Consider the following 16,092-nt stretch of genomic DNA (forward strand, 5'->3'; position numbering starts at 1 on the left):
TCATCAAGTCTTGGGAGCAGTAGCTGAGCAGAGGTACTTCTCTCCTAAGGACAGATGTTATCAATAAGAAGGATGCAGGCCAGCAGGAGGTCTTGATCTGAAATTCATTCAAGTGCAGAGCATATCCTCCTCCCCAAGAAAAGAAAAGAAAAAAGTCAGCCTTGATGAATTCCTACACAATATGCCCCAATTCATACCTTTCAGACTCCAGTAATGGAATGGATCAGAAGTTTTCCACATGTTGTGATTCAGTCTAAATCTATTAAAATGCGCATTTAAATGCATTACATTTAAAGTATGCATTAAAAGATGGCAGATTAAGTCAAAGATCAAATAGAACAAAAGCTGCAAACCTGTTAGTGTGGTATACTAGAAATTGCACTTTTTACGGGAGGAGGCAAGATCCTTGAATGATGGTGATGGAAGGCAGACAAAATCTGCAGGCCCTGAGCAGCTTACTTCTTCCACTCCTTTCTTCTTTCATAGCTCCAGTGCTCATACTTTCCCCTCCTGCCACCATCAGTATTACCCATGCCAGTGTAGAGTACCACAAAGGGTATATCCACACTGCAGAAATAATCCAAGTTGACACCACTTTAACTGCCATGGCTCAATGATATGGAATTTTTGGGACTGTAATCTTGCAAGACATTTAGCCTTCTCTGTCAGACGGCTCCGGTGCCACAACAAACTACAGTTCCCAGGATTCTACAGCATTGAGCAATGCCAGATAAAGTGGTGTGAAACCAGATTATTTCTGCTGTGCAGATGCAGCCAAAGATTCTGACTAGAATTAGGATAAAAACCATGCAGACATAATGCAGACTGGAAATAAATACACCCACCCATGTCTGGTTTTATGTGTTCAAAAGACGACTGGTTTATAAGACTGGCTCGTCTGCATAGCAGCATATTCTCCAACATTTTGGGGGCGTTCCCACTTGCCTATAAAGCGGATCATGAAGCGAATTAAGAGGTGTCGTTCCCACTGATGCCCGAATTAATCCGTTTTATCTGCCAAGTGGGAACGCCCCCTTTGCAGATGAAAAACAGGACACATCTGGCCAAGCAACATCAGAGTGTGGTCAAGATGGGGGAAATGATTAACAAGAAGAATATAAAAGTGATGATAGGTGGCAGCAGTTTGCTTTTACCTGAGGCTACTGGAAAGGGCAGGATTTTGCTCCTCCTTTCTCTCTTGCTGAGTTAATTAAGTTCAAATTACAGTCGGATCCATATCCATGGAATCTTTATCCAAGGATTCAAGTATCCAAGGCTTGAAAATATTGAAAAAATGTATAAATTCCAAAAAAGCAAACCTTGATTTTGCCATTTTAAATAAGGGAAACCATTGTATTTAATGAGATTTTGGTATCCATGGTGGATCCTGTAACCAAACCCCAGCAGATACCAAGGCTCCACTGTACCTTTGTATTTTGAACTCAGTGTGTAGCAATTGAAGTAAGCAGAGGACAAAGAGGGGAAATGGGGGGGGGGAGAGAAGAAAGAAATGTGAACATTTTAAAAGCTCCTGGAAAAGTGGAACAGTAAAAGATTAATCAGGACTCTCTCTGCCAAATTAGGATAGTTGGACAGTGTCTGGCAGGTTATTTAAAATAAACCTTGCAGATTAGTACAAATCAGAACCTTTATTTCACTTGTTAGTTAATCAAGATAAAGTTAGTGAAAGATAAGCAGATACATAGCTCAGATATAGGTTTCGTAAGCAGATCATACACCTTTGCCAGAAAGCCTAGTGGCTGACACCTGATTAGAATTTGCAGAGAGTCAAAAATAATACAGTACCGAAGTCAAAGACTTTCATGGCTGGCATCCATAGTTTTTTGTGGGTTTTTCGGGCTATGTGGCCATGTTCTAGAAGAGTTTGTTCCTGATGTTTTGCCAGCAGACGTCAGGAATAAACTCTTCTAGAACATGGCCACATAGCCCGAAAAACCCACAAAAACTATAATACAATACTGTTCAGCTACAAAGAAGTATGAGAATAATAAAAACAGTTAAATGTTTTTATTGCCTTTGGTATGTGCCACTGTACCAATACACCCACATCTTGGCAACTTTACTTTTGACTACAAGTCCCAGCATCCCATAGACTCTGTGGATGGGGGACTCTGGGGATTAGTGTCCAAAAAAGTAACCTTCCTGTGCTTTGCATGGAACAGGTCCTCAATTTGAAAAGAATCTCTTCCTTTCCTCTCTCGTGTGTTGTATGCTTTCAAGTATTTCTGACTTACAGCGACCCTGCTTTTGGCTACAAATCTTTTTTTTAAATTTTATTTTAAATACATAACATAACATAACATAACATAACATACATTTATGACAAACATAAAATACATGACAACAACTTATTTACAAGTATGAGTATAGCGCGGGCTTGGCTTATGCCCTGAACGGATAGATAACATTGTCCTCTGTTATCATCCATTATTTTGGTCTTGCTAGGAGTCAGGTTGTACTCAGCATATAATTTCTATTTGGTATTTTATAGTAGAACTATTGTTCCTCCTACTTCAGACATGAAAAAGGTAATACATATACATATGTAAAAGAAAAATTTATGGTTGATTGGGTACGACAGCTTCTTATTGGTTACATTATTTTGGCTTAGTTTTATTCCCATAAATTTTTAACTTCTTCCCATTTTCGTTGAAATTGTTGTTCTGTTTTCTCATTGATCATCATAGTTATCTTATCCATCACCATCAGTTCATTTACCTTTTTATTGACCATTCCTCCTGTGAATTGTTTCCTCCTCTTTTCCAATGTTTTGCAAAGACTAAGTGAGTTGCTGTAATTAAATACAATACAACATTTATCTCTTCTCAGTTTAGTTTCCCCTTAAGGTCTTCTGTAATATTTAACAAATACAATTGGGGTTTCATTTCTGTGTTGTATTGGAAAATACTCTGAATTTTTTTGTGTATCTCCCCCAAAAATCTTTTTGCATCCTTACAGTCCCGCCACATGTGATAGAGGGAGGCAGTGTTTTCTCCTCATTCCCAACAATTATTGTCATTTGTATTTTTTATTTTTGCCAATTCTTTTGGCTACAAATCTTGCTCTTCCAGCTCTCCTTTTTCCACCCTCACCTGTATTGGACCTGGAAAAAATGTCTGTTGATACTGGGATGGGTTCTACTTGAAGATTAAAGATGTCTCTCTTGAATCAACAAAAATTGGCAGCTGCGCAGTACATGTGACCTATTGTCTCTCTTGAATCAATAAACGTTGGCAGGTATTCATTGCATGCGGTCTGTTCCAATGGATAATATCCCTAACTGCAAAACCCTTTGAGATCCTTAGCTTGCTACAGAACAATGATTGCATACTTCTGACTTAAATTTTATGGTTCCTGACTCTAGGACTAATTAAAGATGACTTTAGGCTTTTCAAAAAGCATTTGATCAGAGTTTGGAAAAGTTACATCTTGGACTACCATTTCCAGAATTCCACCAGCCTGCTTGGGGAATTTGGGAGTTGTAATTCAAAGGGTAACCTTTCTAAAATGTAAATCTGACTGAACACTAGGTGAAATAAGATATCAGACTACATCTTTTTTTGGCTCAAATTCAGCAGGGCTCTTCTTATATTCTTGTGCATCTATGAACAACCACAGATCTGCATATTTCCTTTTCCTGGTGAATGAAACAAAGTCTTTGATCCAGAGGTCATCTTAATTCAGTTCTCTTTCACAGGAAGACTACTATGTTATTTGTATGGTACAGATCTGTCCTTGTTGTTATTTCAGATAGCCATGACCAGAGGAAAAGAAAAAAAATCTTGCCCACACAAAAGAGATCTATCAAAATCTAGTATGAAATGTTTTACACCTTAACACTGTGGACTGAACGGCAAAAAAAATACTTTAAAACTCCAGTGCATATGCAGTACCAGAATGAAAACTCCAGACTTTACATAAGGGATTAAAAATACAGATTCAACAACTTTGGTAACTTTCTTCTAGCATTGGCCTAAATCACAGGCAGATGAAAAGCCAAAATGAAATGCATTTTCTCCCTGCTAATCAGATAAGGTGCCTTTGATGCTTTGAAACATGTGTCCAAACAACCCTTAATAGATTTCAGCAGATTATACAATTACATTCCAAGATTACCACTGTCTCCAAGCAGCGCCTGAGGATGCATTAAACTGTGATGGTGTTATAAGAAGGAAATGAATCCCTCTTTTGCCCACTTGTGTGGGAATGCTTGTGTACACCAAAGGTTGCATATAAGAAGGGAAGGAAATGAGATTTATGGGCCCAAATTTGTATCCAGACAAGATTACTTCTGTCTCTCACTGAGCCTCAATGTGTGCCTTTGAAAAATGAACTTTTTAACTTATCCATCCTGTCATTTGAGTTGCTTGTTCCAACTCAACAACAACAGTTTATTTGCATAAGGCACAATGGCCATTACAAAATATTACAAATAACAACCATACATTTCATTGGACAACAATTTGTTAACTTATAAACAGGGACAGGGGGTCAGCAGCAAAACAAACTGACTTACCATTCAATCTCCAGCATCTCATCCCCTTTGCTTGTTCCAACTCACACAGTATCTTGGGAATCTCTCGCATCCTTGTATTGTAGGGGTGGGCAATGTGAGATGATTAGTTGGTCCAATATCTTTGCCCACAGGACCCATTACAGTTTGTACCTGGTTTTAAAATGCATGGGGGGTTGGGAGATTAAAACTGGAAGTGACTGAAAGTCCATTATTGGACCTTTTCTTTTTCTGTTTCAGTGCATTGAAATTTTAAAAAGTGAGAGGAGAGGGAGAGAACATGCTGTTTCTCAATCAGACCTGAGATCCTATGTCATAGTATAGCTTTGCCTGCACAGTGTCCTTCCCCTCCACTCCAACAGTGACCAAGCTATGAGTTTTAAACACTGTTGGGTTTGACTTCTCAGCCACTGAAATGGAAGCAAGGGGGGAGATCTAGAAACTGAGGTGGGTTTTGCCCACATGGAGTAACAGTTGCTCAAAGAGCAAGTGAGATGATAATAGAAGCATTTTCTCACCCCCCCCCCCAACATAGGGAATTCATTGTTTATTCCAATGTGGAACAAGATGCTGAGGGATGAGATGGTTGTTTTAGGACAATTTACACATGGGTTGCATAGGACTGAGCCATGGCAGTAAAAGTGCCTATCCTGCAGAATTAATGCAGTTTGACACTGCTTTAACTGTCATGTTAGCAGTAAGAGGATGGCACAGCAGTCAATCCTGGGACTTGACAACTATCAAAGGGAAGGTCATGGCTCTGTCTTTGGCATCCTAGCATTTGTTGTTTGTTGTGGCACCAAAGCTCTTGGACAGAGAATGCTAAATGTTTCAAAAATCTACAAATCCCTGAATTCCATTGCACTGAGGCATGGCAGTTAAAGTTGTGTCAAACTGCATTATTTCTGCAGTGCAAATATAGCCCTAGACACCCTTCCAATTAGTGTATTGCTTTGAGGGGTGTCCTAAGCCCCAGGCAGACTTGCATGCACTACAGCCTCCCTTTTCAGGGAGCCCCTTTCTCAGCTGATGTTATCATAAACCAGTGTTGGCCACAGGCAGCATGGCCCAATCTTTTTGTGCTTCATTGTAAAAGCACCTATTTCTAGATGGGAAGCAGAGTTGTTCTTCAAAGCAGCCTTGAGAGACTGCAACTTTGTCTTGGCCAAAGCACTAATGGTGAAAGGCGCGCAAGAGCCTTATGACTTGTGCAAAGAGCTAAAGCAAGGCTTATTTACAGTGAGGTCAAGTGATTTTATCGTGTATGCTTTCCAAGATCTTTTAGGGTTTTTAAAAAACAGCCCCCTTTTAACTGGGAAGATATAGTGCATAATTAGACGGTTGCATTCATGCTTGTCATGCATATAATGAGGTACAAGGTCAGTGCTGCCTCCCTCCCAGACATGCCCCAAATAAGACAAATTCTTTCCAGTGCAAATTTGTTATAAAATCATTTTCTGCTCTGGCTCTTCATTTCTGACCCTTTTAGTGTTCTAGCGATTGACTTCTCACTCTCACTTAACTACCAATTTGTTAGATTGGATTCATTACTCTTTGATTCCAATAAAGAGCTCTGTTTTCTCCTTGGTAGTGAATGAAATTCTCACAGCAGGATTACTGCCATATTTGGCTAGAAATTTCAAGTGCCAGATACTTTGATTCTGAAGTTTGCATTGCTCTTAGTTCACTGATTCTACTGCTTTTATAGGCGTGATGCAAATCCCTTCCCTAAATTGATAGCAATGGACTCCAGATGGTTAGATGTTTAGATCAATGTTTTCCAGTATGATGCATTATTTCAATTCCTTTTAAAACAGCCAGAATGAGTTTTTCACAAACTGATATGTTCACTCTTTCATTTCCTCTTCCTCTTTCTACGATGATAATAATAATCTTGCTGTCTCAGTCTCTCTCACATGCTGCCTACATATGGATAATTTACATTCGGGTGGCAAAGTAAGCAGTAAAGGAATATTCAATTATGCTAATTTTAAAATGAGATCTGTTCCTATCTTGAAGAGCATTTCCAAAATTTTTGATAGCAAGGCTGATTTCATTTCTGATTTGAAATGGAACACAAGGATTTGCTTTCTGAATAAATATGGGTCTCCTTTAGTCCTGAGGGAAGATTGTCTCTTCTAGGACCAGATGCCATCAGCAGGCAGAGATCTACTCCTTCAGACCTCCTCTTATGCCCATTTCCAGTTTTCAGAGAGGCATGGGGTTTTGTGCCTCTCTCTGGTGGAGGACATGCCTACCTTTTGCCATGAAGGGCACATGAGGACATCCATGTATTATTACCAAGAATTTGATCTGAAAAAACTCAGGGGTCCACCTTTGACCTGCTCAACTTCCCAATAGGGACTCTTGCATACTTTGTAGGCAAAGTATGGCTTTCTAGATATTTGTTGCTGTTGTGGACCTTCAAGTCATTTCCGATTTATGGTGATACTAAGGTAAATCTATTATAGGGTTTTCTTGGCTAGTTTATTCAGAGGGGGTTTGCCACTGCCATCCTCTGAGATTGAAAGAGTATGACTTGCCCAAGCTCAGCCAGTGGGTTTACATGGCTGAATCAGGATTACAACCCTGGTCTCCAGAGTCCTAATACAATGCTTAAACCACTGCACCATACTGGCTCTCATTGATGTTGCTGGGATATTTCTCCCATCGATATTGCTGGGCAGCAAATCTCATGAACCCTAGACATCATAAGAAATACTAGAGACTGCAGTCCAACAATGCATCATTTGTCATCCTGTCTGGCCAAGAAAGCAAGGCCAGTCATGTGACAAGTAAGCTTCATTGAGGGAGGCACCTTGCATGGAAAGCAACTGGACAATGTACTCACACTTTAGGCAAACAAAATTAAGACAGATGGCCTACCTTTATTTGGAGGATGATTGGGAAGGCAGACAGGATAACAGTTAACTCATTAGAGCAACTCTATCTGTGGGTGTCCTTTCAGGAGCTTGAATGTTTAACTTTATTTGATTCTTATAAGAAGAGTCAACTCAACACATTTTGCTGCCTGAGGCAGAGCAAGAAATACTCTCCCTTTCCAAGTCATGGTAAAAAAACAACAAAAGGTAGGTATGCCAGTCCTATGCAATCTTCCTGCATAACTCACATGACAAGACTGGTGCTGTGATCTTTGTAAAAACCATAATTCGTGGTTTACACATTCAGTTGCCAGTGATGAAATGTATAGTACTGCAGTGCAGAATAACTGAGGGTGAATGAGGCATGACAGAAATGAAGTAAAATCTTACTCATTTTATAACTATCTTTTTAGAAATGAACAATTATATGAACAATACAATTAACAAAGATTCTGACAAAGAAGTTCCTTTTCATATCTACTTAAGCCCTCCTTTAACTCAAAATAATTACAGATTACCCATTCCTGGGATCAAACATTTATCAGAATGGAGACTGCAGTCAAGAAATAAGAAAAAGGCTAGGACTTGGAAGGGCAGCTATGAAAGAAGTAGACAAAATCCTAAAGTGTGCAGATGTACAACTGAAGGCTAAAGTTAGAATCGTCCAAACCATTATATTCCCCATCACCATGTATGGATGTGAGACAGAAGAAACTCATTTGAGATGTGGTGTTGAAGAAAAATGCTAAAGATAACAAGGATGGCCAAGAAGACAAACATAGAATGGATTAAGCCTGAACTTTTCCTGGAAGCCAAGATGATGAAACTGCGGTTGTTGTACTTTGACCACATCATGAGAAGGCAAGACTATAGTGCTAGGAAGGGTAGAAGGCAGTAGTAAGAGAGGAAGACCACATGCCAGATGGATGGACTCAGCCAGGAAGGCCATGGACCTGAATCTACAGGACATAAGCAGAGCAGTAGAGGACAAGGAGTCTTGGAGATGTCTCATCCACAGGGTCGCCATGAGTTGGGGCTGACTTAAGGGCAGTTAACAACAACAAGCCCTCCTTTTCCGCTTGATCCTCTGTCTAGCTGGAAAGGTTTTAGCAGTACTGGTATGGGAAAGATGATGAAGGAAGGCAAGAGAAACACAGACTTTTGGTGTCAGATTGCCACAACATATACAATATGTAGTAAACAATGAAATAAAGTGTGAGCTGGTGGAGATGGGATTGGGATATTACTCTAGCTAGTCCTACAGCAGGCGTGTATGCCTGCCTATAACAGTCCAGGTAAACAGCAGCTGCCACCAGAATCCCTTCCTCAGTATTCCCGAAGAGCAAAACAAAGAGAAAAGGAGATATGAGATAATCCTACTTCATGAGCTACTCCCAGCATGCTAAAAACAAAACCAAAACACTTATATCTATAGATATGGCTACCCAAATGGAATTCATAAGAAAAATGGAGGGCAGTGAAAGGAAAAAGCATTCCTGGATACATTTTTGGAAGAATGCTTTCAAATGTTCTCTAAAAGGTTGAAAATGTTTTTGTTTATTTATGCAAGATAAGCCTGAACTAGTTGTTTCATTTCACAAGTCCATATTGTTAGTTTTGAATAAAACGTTTGCTGAAACATGTACTGCTCTTCTAGTGTAGGAACCTATCTCTGTTTTTTTCCTCCATGTCATTTCTGCCTCTTTTATTTTCTGTTAAGGAAGCAATTTCCAGGAACAGATCTATGTACTTCCTTAACTGAGGTATATACCATATAGACTAGAAAGCAAAAAAAGTTGCATTAAAAAAACCTTGAATAATGACATCCTGCTCTCATCTATCTGAAACAGCACAACCACCCATGTTTTATAAACACATTTTCCCATATTCTTTTGTAACAGGAGGTGTCTGACTTCTAAGACTGCCCCTGAGGCAGCAACAAATGGTAACTGATTTGCCTTGCCTGTTTCTTGCTCTATACATGACCAACTCTTGCCAAATGGCTGACTCTGATCAATAGGGATCTGAAACATATTTGAATATGTTTTGGGGATTCAGAGGGCTGGAACAGAAGGCTTAACTGAGGCTCACCTTATTCAGTGACAATAGTCAGCCTCTGTTGATCTCCTTTGAAAAATGCAGCTCACTCCATCCTTATTTTCATTAAACGAAAAAAAAATCTGCATACACACTACATATGCCAGCTATCACCAAAAAACAAAACAAAACAAAACAAAAACCCCACACAGATTTTTGCAGAGAAATCTTCAGAAATCAAATTTCTAGAAAAAGAAAAAGAATTCCCAATTCAAATGACATATTTTTGTTGTTAGTTATTAAGGTCCACAGAATTTTATTTTAATATGAGATGTGTTGGAGTCAAGGTAGGGAAATATTAAATTAAAAAGTAAACTGAGACGGGGATCCCAAGTGTAGACACAGAACATGGATGTTGTACAGTTGTAGATGAGCTCAGAGTATCACTCTTCCAGTCTTGGACTCCGCTCTCATTTACCGAACTTTGTAACAACTCTGTTGCTGTTTTTGTTATTGTGGTTATCTTTGAATTAATCCTGACCTAAGGCAACTAACTCTTGGAAAATAAACCATTTTGTGGCAAAGATTCTGCTGCAAGAATCACAGTAATCTTTTCTTAGAAAACAGTCTCAGCCTAGCCTAGAACTTTAAGAGACCGTATTATGCTCAAGAGATCCTGTTTTATTACCAGTTGCCCTTGGAACCCCGTATATGAGAAATATAAGATGCGAAAATCCTACAGCATGATGGTGAAACCTAAGACTCTGGCTGCATCCACACTGCAAAAATAATCTGGTTTGACACCTCTTTAACTGCCATGGCTCAATACTATGGAATTCTGGGAACTGTAGGAACTTGTCAAGAAAACCTTGTGCCAAAGCTCTGGTGCCACAACAAACTACAGTTCCAAGAATTTCATAGCATTGAGCCATGGCAGTTAAAGAGGTGTCAAACTGGATTATTTCTGCAGTGTGGATGGACTCTCTGTTATCATACTTGGGGAGACAGAGGTGGGGAGCACAGGCTGCTTCTTCCACTCAGCTGCTCCCTCTGGTGATGGCCATTTCCTTTGCCACCCACCGATCAGCTGTGGAAGACTACCTGACTCTTGTCAGAACTTTTGGAAACAGAGGAAGAAAGGAGAATTCGCCATCCTGTGTATCCAAGAGCAGCTGGACCAAGCCTGGGCACACTCCAGCAGCTGGATCAGGGGCTGGGGACATGATAATGAGACTGACTGCCTTGTGCTGAAGTTGTGCACTGGGGTGGGCCCTGCGAAAGAAGGAACAGGATACCTTTGTTGTTTGTTGTTGAGCGGTGCACTTTCAAGTCATTTCTGACTTGACAGCCGTATCACAAAGTTTTCTTGGCAAATTTCTTCAGAGGGGGGTTGCTGAAGCTGAGAGAGTATGACTTGCTCAAGATCACCCAGTGGGTTTCCATGGCTAATCCTGGCCTCCAGAGTCATAGTCTGATGCTCAAACCACTACACCAATGCTGCCTCCTTATACAAACTCCTAAAGAGTACTTGTATGGACGTAAACCCCTAGTTCTGCCTGTGTGTATCACCAAGAGTTTGGATGTTGTTTATTATTACAGACTGTAGCTACGTTTCTGAAACTTTTAAGTAAGAATATTGAGCTGACCTATTGAGCCAATAAGTCAGACTTAAGAATCTCTAGAATTTGTAAGCCAACTGACCCATCCAAACATTTTATAATTGAAACCCAATCCGAACTCTCTTTTGGTTAAAATTTCTGATTAATCATCTTTTTAAAATATAGCATTCAGTTTCTTTCTCTCAGTATTAGCTATTTGCATATTTTCTTAGAACTTCTTTTTTTACACTGGAGTTTCTTTAGGTCTCTGCATTTACACAAGTATATTTGATTTTTATAGTGTTTACTTTTTTAAACAGCTCAATGACAGATTTTCTGCCCCTTCATGATATTTTTGCAAAAAAGTTTTGAAAAATAACAATCTTACAGCAGTTGACTTTTTGGATAAGATGTCACTATTGGTATGAGAAAATTTAAAAATATACTTTACATCCCTAATGCAGGAAATATGCAGTCATTTTTGTGCTCTTGCTAAGATCTTAGCAGGATGGTGAGCTACATGATCCATGTGCTAAATTGTCCCTTTTTATCACTATGGGGGAGAAAAGAACCTGGCTCTCTTGAACATCAGGTATAATCACAAAGATTGCTTTTGGATGAGCTCCATTCTACAATTATTTACTAGACCGCTCTCCAATGTTTATAACTTTGCCTCCTTCCTTTGGATGAGTTGAATGGTTTTAGCAAACACAACTGTACCCATACACTTGGATTCAGCAAAGCATAGCAATACAGGCTGACAGGGAAAGTCAAATTACCTTGGTCAGCCCAAGGGAACATATTGGATTTCCTGGCATGTCAGGATGTTAGGTTTAATAAACACAAGGTGTGGGTTCTTCTTGGATGCCTCCATAAGACACACTCTCTTACTGCTGGCTAGTTAACAAGAACCCCTCCCAACACACTAAAAATGTTGACATTAAATATTTACATAAAACTAACACTCACATTTATCTGTTTCCACTCAGTTTAGCTGTGGCCATCTTGCAGCACTGTCTGGAATCAAGATACACTGTTTAGTCTAAGAGCCTTTTAGCATGAACATTTTTTTTGCACAGTAAATGAGCATTCGTTTCCTATTTATTTCACTGTAGGCTTTGCCAAAAGGTAGCACCTCTGCTTGGAGGCGGTATAAGAACTGGATGGGAAGAATAGACATGAACCTTGTATGAAATGAGCGGAACTGTACTATTCCTTTCCTGGCATCATTCATTTGTTGGGTCCAAAAATCTTAGTGGTCACTTCTGTCATTCATAACTGTTTTCAAACTTACCTGCCTGCCATCAGCAGTCTCTCAGTCTGTGATTCTCATTTCAACTTCTGATTTAAGTATCTGTTTGTGTCTTCCTGAAAGGAATTCCCCAACATGTAACAAAATATTGCATGCACAGCTACTGGTATGAGTCTGTGGATCATATGGCTTTGGCACCGTGGCCATCGCTTGGGTGCTATCTATGATATAGTAACTGCCAAGTGTCTTGCTTCTCACTGATGCACACTTGATTTTGTGAAATGTGTGTGTGTTTTAAATTATAGGGGTTTGATTTTTGTTGTTGTTAACTGCCCTTGAGTTGACCCTAATTCATGGCAACCCTATGGATGAGACATCTTCAAGATCCCCTATTCTCCACTGCTCTGCTTAGGTCCTGTAGATTCAGGCCCATGACTTCCTTGATTGAGACCATCCATCTCTTTCGACTACCTTCTAAATCTTCTATAGTCAAGTCTGTGAAAACTCATGTTACTAACTTCTATCTTTCAGTTAGTCTCAAAGGTGCTGTAAGATCCATTTGCATACTGATTTTCCAGACTAACATGGCTTCTGTCTTTGAATCTTGCTAACATTATTATTTTTTTCTAGTCAGTCATGCCTTCTCATGATGTGGCCAAACCATGACAGCTTCAGTTACAACAACTTGTATTCCAGGGAGAGTTTTGGCCTGATCTGTTCTAGAACTCATTTGCTTCTCTTTTGGCTGTCCAAGGTATTTTCAGCACTCTACCCCAACACCACATCTCAAATATGTTGATTTTCTTCTTATCCATTTTACTATGTAACTCTCACATCCACAATCCACAATGTCATAGAATCATAGCGTTGGAAGAGACCACAAGGACTGTCCAGTCCAACCCCCTGCCATGCACATTGTCCAGCTTGTACAATCTCACATTGTCCAGCCTGTACATGGTGATTGGGAAATACAATGGCTTTGACGAGTCTAACTTTATTGCTCAGTTGTATATCTTTACACTTTAGGATCTTGTCTAGTTCTTTAATTGCTGCCCTTTCCATCTCTAGTCTTCTTTTGATTTCTTAACTGCAATCTCTGTTCTGGTCAATATTTGATCCAAGGTACAAGAAACCTTTGACTATTTCAATTTCCTCATTATCTAGGTTGAATTTATGTAGATCATCCATGTTTCAAGAATATTTGGGGCAGATGTTTAACTGCAACAGCACATGCTTACAATTTTGTAAAAGAAAGAGATAAAACAACTCTAGTTAACATGGTCTAGAAATACATGAGAAACCAAACCTGCGAAAACTAAGAAGGCATGCTATAGCAATTCTTGAATGGGAGAGTGGAAACCTCCTTTTAGGCTGCATTGAATTTTATACTAGAAGAAGGGAGGGATGTAAATGTAAAAATTAATAATATGGAGAACATATAAACATAAAAGTGGAACATCACAGCTAAAATTTCCACTGTCCCACCACAGCAAGGCTATGCTACAAGGCATCATGTCACTGTGAACATGAAGACACACATACAACACAAAGAAGTAGCTTAGCCCCATCTGAATGGGACCTGAAAATATAGTTGAAAATATAGCAATTAATGAAAACTTACTCTGAAAGAACAATGTGTGTTCTCTATGCACTTCACTTAGCCATTTTGCCAAAATACACATTTCTCCCTCATCCAGAATTCTGAAATCCGATGTACTCCAAAAGCCATACCTTTTTTATGGGGGGCTGACATAGTGATACTTTTGCTTTCTGATGGTTCATGCACAAAATTGTTTAAATTATTGTATAAAATTACCAATTGGGCTATGTGTATAATTGAGTCCCATTTACAAGGCATCTAATGATTTACATATATGCAAATACAGGTATTCCAGAATCATCATCATCATAACCATAATCCCAAACACTTCTGGTCCCAAGCATTTTGGATAAGGGAGACTCAACCTGTACTTGTAAGCACTGCTACATTCAGGTGTGGGAAATATTAAAAGAACTGTAAATAACTGTAAACCCTTTGTCTGACTATAAACCTCCAGTTTCTGGAGATTGCCCCATCTTGTCCCAACAGTGTCTTCTCTAACCCACAACTATACAAAGTACCCCCCCCCTTTTAAAAGGAGCTCTTTGTAGGGAGATTATTTACTTCACAAGCAGGAAAAAGTAAACCAGACACAATGGATAAGGCATTACCTCTCCACCCGCCTTGTAGTCACCCGTTTCCCTGTCCCTTGTAATACACACCCCAAATGATTAGCCATTGCACTCAAAATGTCTACCATGAGCCTTACTACAGTGCAGAAGACACAGTCCAATATTTAAACAAATCCAATAGGGCCCTAGTTAAGGGGAGGCCCTGCTAACCCAGAGGATCTTTGGGATGATACCAGCTCAGCCTCATAGTCATAGCTTCCTTTCACTGCTCCGAAACTAAGCCCATCTTTCTTGCTGCATTGAGCTGCGTCCCCTCTCCACTCAGAGCAGACCACCCACTCAGGCAGGAATACACAAACCACATGGGCCAGGAATGTCTGCTCAGTGCCCAAATCAATGTCAGCATTATGAGGTTATTACTCAAACAGCCTGGCTTTTAGCACAACTCATTTGTTTTCGCTCCTCTTTTCTTCCATTCTCTTTTGATTTACTTCTTCTCTTCCACCCCACCCACCCTTTAATGGTGCCATATACAGGGTTGTGTGTTTTTTTAAAAAAATATGGTGAGGAATCTCTTTCAATGTAGTGGTGGGGATTCTGAAAGAGATATGGTTAGTAAAACTCCACACCTCCTTTTGATTGGAACCGTGCTTCCATTCCACATCTTAATAGGAACATGAAGTTGACAACTTTACTGTACAAACTATAAGTTCTATTTTCACCAAGATGCAATAAAAGGTGTCATTTACATCACAGGTGATGAAGGCATTGAGCAAAGGAATAGCAACTGGGCCATATGGATTAAAAACACAGTGTGTTATATTAGGCTGTGTAGCCTATGCAAAGGGAGAACATTTATCTGCCTTCCTCTTTAGCTTTCTGCAAATATGCACAAAATATTTTGAGGACTTAGTCAGCAGTGCTATATTAATTCAATTTAAGTAATTAGTTGCTGCTCTCTTTAAAAAATGGTTGAATTTTGTGATTGACAGGTGTTGCGACTCACAAGAAAGGAGGACAAAGAACACTTATATAGGATTGTCAGTCACAAGTATGCAAAGCTCGATTGTGCAGATTCTTCCGATAGCAGTTTCTTGTTAATATGACTTATGGGAAATATTTCAGCTTTTTTTGCTTTATATAGTCAACAAATTACCTGAGAAAGTAGACTGAAGTCTACGAAAGCTTGTGCTACCAGCTTCTTTCTTTCAGTTAGTTTTAAAGGTGCTATGAGATCCCTTTGCACTGAAATTATTGTGTAGCATGAATGTTTGTCATTTAGTGACCTCTCATAACATGTTAGAGTTTTGATTACTGCATAAGATACTTCATATAGATTGGACATAGTATTGGATTATATTAAGATTTCTTTCATTTTTAAGGAGTGTGTCCCTCTTTTTGTTGTATTATGGAAGGATAGCCATTAGCGAAGCAATGAAAACATATCATACATGCCGTTTTCTAAAGCCAGCCCTAGTTTGATGGGGCTTAATCCCTAGGTAAGAATGTATAAAATTGTGGCTTTAATATTTACAGCCTACTGGATAGACTCATGTTTAAGTCTAGAAATTTTAGCCAAAAAATTGACCCAAAAACTTGAGTTCCATAAGTCAATGT

This window comes from Sceloporus undulatus, chromosome 2 (assembly GCF_019175285.1).
Source record: "Sceloporus undulatus isolate JIND9_A2432 ecotype Alabama chromosome 2, SceUnd_v1.1, whole genome shotgun sequence".
NCBI classification, from domain to species: domain Eukaryota; kingdom Metazoa; phylum Chordata; class Lepidosauria; order Squamata; family Phrynosomatidae; genus Sceloporus; species Sceloporus undulatus.